Below are 6,000 nucleotides of genomic sequence, written 5' to 3'. Positions count from 1 at the left end.
ACCTTTCTATATCAGCGTTACCAGTTTTATTTCCTGCTGTGGTAACATGTGATTCTATTTCATTTTCTCTTAAAAATAATTCTACAGAGTTATGAAGAATGCATCTTTCGTTGTCGTATACTAATTTTTTCATTTTTCTTAGGAATTGAATTCTTTCTTTGAGAGCTTTCAAGATTGAAATCCATGTTCTATCTGTCAGTTTATGTATGGTAGCATATTTGCTGAATTTGTCAATGGTCGTAAGAAACATGACGTTTCTGTACGGAAACCATATATCTATATGCGTTATTGCATTAAAATTATTTGCCGATTCAGTTAACCTGAATGGAACCTTAACCGGTTGTCGGTCATGTTTAGCTAAAATACATATTTCACAGTTGTTTATGTATTGTGTAATCATTTTCAAAAGATTTGGGTGATAGTGTGTTTGTTTTAATTCATTAAAAACTTCTTGGATGCCTCGATGATTGTTTCTTAAATGTTCATTTTTTATAATGGTGATAATTTGTTCTTTATCTGTTACGTCTATTAGCCTAATACTGGATTTAAGAATTTTTAGGTTTGGATTATTTGCAAAGAATTTGACATAATTGTCCTGAAATTTGACATATAATTGATTGTTTTCACAAAAAACGCACATTATTCCTTTATCTATCAATAATCCTTTCATAATTTCAAGTAAGTTACTATTTTCATCGATGAAAATATAGTTTTGAATTTTCTTATTGATAAATTTTTTGAATATTCTTTCTTTATTTCCAAATTCTAAATAAATTTGATTTATATAAAGGTTGATGGCTTTTTCTGTGACATATATGTACTGGGTTTCATCTTCTATTCCACTGTGAATAGTGTCTTCGTCATTTGTTGACTCATTATTAATCGTATCGTTATTGAAAATGTTAGACAATAAAGGTTTTTCTTCTATTTCATAATTTGTATACCTACTTAAACCATCAGCGACGTGATTTTCTTTTCCCTTTATGTATTCTATCGTGAAATTATACTCGTTTAATTGAATTTTCCACCTTTGGAGTTTCATGTTCGGTTCTTTGAGGTTATTAAGCCAGACAAGTGGTTTGTGATCTGTACGTATGATAAATTTTCGACCATAAATGTATGTTCTAAAATACTTAACTGCATAGACAATTGCGAGAAGTTCCTTCTCAATTGTCGAGTATTTTGTTTCGTGCTTATTTAAAGTACGTGAAGCATAACTTATCGGGTGATTACTTTGACTAAGTACCGCACCAATCGCATAATTCGATGCATCGGTTGTTATGGTGAATGTTTTCTCAAAGTTCGGACTTTTGAGTATTGGATCACTAGTTAGTAGTAATTTTAAATTATTAAAAGCATTTATGTATTCTGAGTCAGATTTGTTTATTTTCATGTCTTTCTTTAAGTACTTTATTATGGGGTATGCAACTTTCGCATAGTCCTTAATAAATTTGCGATAATATCCGCTAATACCAAGAAATTGTTTAATTTCTTTGACAGTTGTGGGAAGTTTCATTTTCTGAATGGCTTCTACTTTATCATTATTGGGTTTTATACCACCATTAATTATTGTGTGTCCAAGAAATTTAGTGTATTCTTCAGCGAAATGACACTTATCAATTTAGACTTTTAATCGTTCCATAATTTTCCTTATTGACAGTAAATGTTCGTCAAAGCTAGTGGAAAAAATAAGTATGTCGTCTAAGTAGACCACACAGATTTTATAGATAAAATCTTTAAGAACGTTATTCATTAAGTGCTGAAAAGTCGCTGGCGCGTTTTTCAGGCCAAATGGCATGCGAATAAATTCGTAGTGGCCATTTGAGGTAGAGAAAGTTGTCTTAGGGCGATCTCTCGGTAAGACTTCAATTTGGTGAAATCCTTTGGCTAAATCAATACTTGAAAAATATGTGCATTTTCCGATTTTATCAAATAGATCCTCAATGTTTGGCATAGGAAATCGATCATCGACCGTTTGCTCATTAAGCTTACGATAGTCTATGACGATTCGCCATTTTTGTTCTTGGGAATTATCTAATTTTTTGGGCACAACCCATATTGGAGAATTATATGGGCTGTTACTATGTTTTATGATTTTTTGTCTTAACATGTCTTTAATTTGTTTTTCGACTTCAGATCTATGCACTTGTGGATAGCGGTATAATTTACTATAAATTGGAATGTTATTTTTTGTTTCTATTTCATGTTGTATTTCGCTGGTCAGAGAAAGGCTGTCTCCTTCTTTGAAAAATACATCTTTAAATGAAAGTAAAACTGATTTTAGAATGTCAACGTCTTTTTTATGTAAATGTTTGGCAAAGTTTACTATTGGAATATTTGTATGAAATTCATTGCTAAAAACTTCAATGACGTTTTCCGTATTTGAAGATGCCCTATTTTCATACCATTCCTCTTCTTCATTTATAAAAAATGGAATTTTAGCTGAACGTGTGCGTAGTAATCGATTTTTGTAATCAATTATCGCCTCCAGTTCTATTAAAATATTGTTTCCAATAATACCGTCGAATTTTTCATGGAATTTGTATTCCAAAAAGTTAACAAAATAATTTTGTTCGTTAAACTCGTTAAATAAGGGAAAGCTATACTCAGTATTAACTTCAATTTCACGACCTAAGACTCTAATACTACGTTTCCACCTACCCTAAATCCGAGATTTAGCTAAAAAGATTTAGCACAAATCTCGAGTTTTATTCTAAATCTCGGATTGAAAGTAAGTGAAAATCTTAGATTTAGGGTAGCTGAACCCAAATCTGAGATTTAGCGAAGTAGATTTAAAATAAATCTCGAGATTTATTCTAAATCTACTTAGCTAAATCTCGGATTTAGCGTAGGTGGAAACATAGTATAAGATAATTATTTGTAGGAGTTAGTTTCCATTTGGGGTTGCATAACATAGGATTTATTATGCTTCTTTCTGCGCCGCTATCGATTATAAATTTTAAATTTCGTATTTTATTTTTAACTACTATATAAGGTAGTTGTTTTTCGGTGCTTGTCCGAAAATTTTGAAACATTTCTGAGTCTTGAAAGGGTCAGAATTTGTTATTGTAGCAATATCCATTGGAGTATTATTATTATTAGATTGGCGAGATTGCATGCTTGAATCATTTTGCGATCCATTTGACTGTCTAGTTTGACCACTTCTAGATGCGTTTTGGGAATTCGAACTCGAATTTTCGTTTTGGGAGTAATTATTATTACTTCTGTTATTATTTCTGTTATTATTTCTGTTATTATTGTTGTGATTTCGAAACGGGTTATTTGGATTCGAACTCGAAGTCTCGTTTTGGGAATAATTTTATTTCTGTTATTATGATTGTTATTATTTCTATTATCATTATTTCTTTTATTATAATTTGGATTTCTAGAACTGTTGTTCCCATTGTAAGAATTATTTCTGGTATTTTGTGGGGATTGAGTATCATTAAAATATGTATTTGTTATTCCGCTAAATTTAAGATAATTATTAGAATCTATAATAGTATACGCGTCTTGCATTACTCTAGGGTTTCTGTTTATTATTATACCTCGTATTGGTTCAGGTAAATTATTTTTAATAACGTCTAGTGCTATTCTATTATTCGTTGTTGCTTGTTCCTCTGTCATTATACCTCTTAGTAGGTATACATTGTTTAACTTTACTAGCAATTCATTTAGTTTATTATAAAATTCCTCTATTGTTTTATCACAACGACAGAGGGAAATTTGATCTAATATTACTTCAATCGGTTCAGACTCAGTTCTAATTAAGATGTCTTATAACTCTGGCCAAGTCTCTACGTGACCTTGAGCTATTATAGTTTCACGAGCTTTTCTGATAACCTTGTCATGAATGTGACCTAAGATAATTTTTTTAAAGACCACGTTAAGTGTGTTAATAATTGGGATCAATGTTTCGATCCGATTAATAAAACTGTAAAGATCTGCTTTACTACCGTCGAACGGCCTAATGTTTGTTATATTCTTCAAAATGAAGTTAAACTTTTCAATTTCGCTTAAATCTTCCATTTCCGTTTATTAAATAATTCTATTTTTTTTTTATCGAATTATTTTCTTCAACTTATGTGATTACTAAACTATGTATTACTTAACTAATCACCGATATTCAAACTTAAATAATAATTTTAGAATGTAGAGGAAAAAATAAATACCATAACAAAAATATGTTGAAGCATTCTTATGTTGTTTTCTGGATGCACACTGCACAGGCTGGAATCAAATTGCTGTCTTCTAACTGGAATAATGCACTAGCTAGGTTAAAGCTGCTGTCTTCTTACTGGAATGCACGAGCTTGCATGAATTTTTTTCTTCACAACACCCACATTATCTATAGTTTTTTTTTTTTCTCTTCACAACATACACAATTAATTTTTTTTTCTTTTTGTTTACCGATATTCTTCACAACACCCACAGTATGTATGTTTTTTTTTTTTTATCGTATAAAATAAATGACTATTTATTTTTTTTTGTTCACCGATATTTGTTGCACATTTATTTCCTCTTTGAAATAAAATTTCTTGATCGATATTCGTTGCGAATTTATTTCGTCTTTGAAATAAAATTTGTCTGCTGATTTTCGTTGAGCATTTATTTCATCTTTGAAATAAGTTTTCTTTACCGATGTTCGTTGCGATTTTATTTCATCTTTGAAATAAAATTTTCTTTACCGATATTCGTTGCGATTTTATTTCATCTTTGAAATAAAATTTTCGTTTCCGATATTCGGTTGTTTACCGACTGCGCCAGATATAAATAAAAGGAGAGGTAGACCTTTTTAGTTCGAGTAATGTTTAAAAACTGCCGAAGCTTTTATTATTCAAAATTGAAATTTGTTCTTAAAATGCTATGTTTATACATTCTTTGGTTTCAAGTTGCAATGTGGGATTTTAGTTTTGCTTCGTTTCTCACGATTGCAACTTTGCCATGTTTGCAAATATTTATATTTGATTATTTTATTACATTGAAATGAGAGTGGAGTTGTTTACTGTAACTTTATAAAATAAAAAAAAAAACTTTTATGAATATTTTGCAGAAATAGTTTTTATATTTTAAGCAATCTTTTCCATTAAAGCAAGCAAGTGCATTTCATTTCAAATTATTTACAGATTACAAAAATATATTTTTTGCAGAATTTGTGCGCTTAAAATATTAAGATAAAATAAGAAAATTCAATAATTTAAGCCCAGTTTGTTGATGTCTTTTATCTGTAATAGAATAAAATATAAAATAATATTACTATATAAAAACTTAAGTATAGAAAATTTTACAAAATGTCCATGCAATTATAAATCCAATAAAAAAAATGGTTTTTTTTTTCATAGAGTATTTCTTAAAATTGTTCTGAAAACCCAGTTCTATTACCCAGCATTAATACTCGCATAATCAAAACTCAATACCTATTTATAGATTTTCGTTTCCTAAATCGAATACTTGAATTCGGTTTCGACTGATGGATTTTAAAAATCTTTGGGTGGTGAACGGAACGGGTCCAAAAAGCATTATTTCCATTGCTTTTATTTTCTTGTATGTTGGTAGTATTTTTCCAATTCGTCAATAATCTCAATGTAAAAAAGTATACAAATTCCACCATACTCAAAATCGAAACACCCATAAAAAGTCCCATTAAACCTCCACAATTTGCAATTAAATCTGTTGTGCTATACAATTCGGACCGTTTTAAACCATTGAATTGATAGTCATTGAAGTGAATTTTTACTTGACTTATTCGAGTTCTAAAAATAAAAAACAAAAGAAATTAAAACCATTTTTGTCAACTTAAAAAAATGTACTTACTTTGAATAATTGTATCTAAAATTGGAGTAAGGGTCTACATTAGTTTTCAATACCTGAGCGTAATCTATTTCATTTTGATGTTTAATTTCTGCATTATACTCAATGCTGAAGCATGTTGGTAAACAAAAACTTTTACAAGAACCTCTATCTTTACAAATATGCTCCAATTCCATGTTTTTTTCTTTT

This window comes from Episyrphus balteatus, chromosome 2, assembly GCF_945859705.1.
Source record: "Episyrphus balteatus chromosome 2, idEpiBalt1.1, whole genome shotgun sequence".
Classification (NCBI taxonomy): Eukaryota; Metazoa; Arthropoda; class Insecta; order Diptera; family Syrphidae; genus Episyrphus; species Episyrphus balteatus.
Note: the sequence above shows the minus strand (reverse complement) of the source record.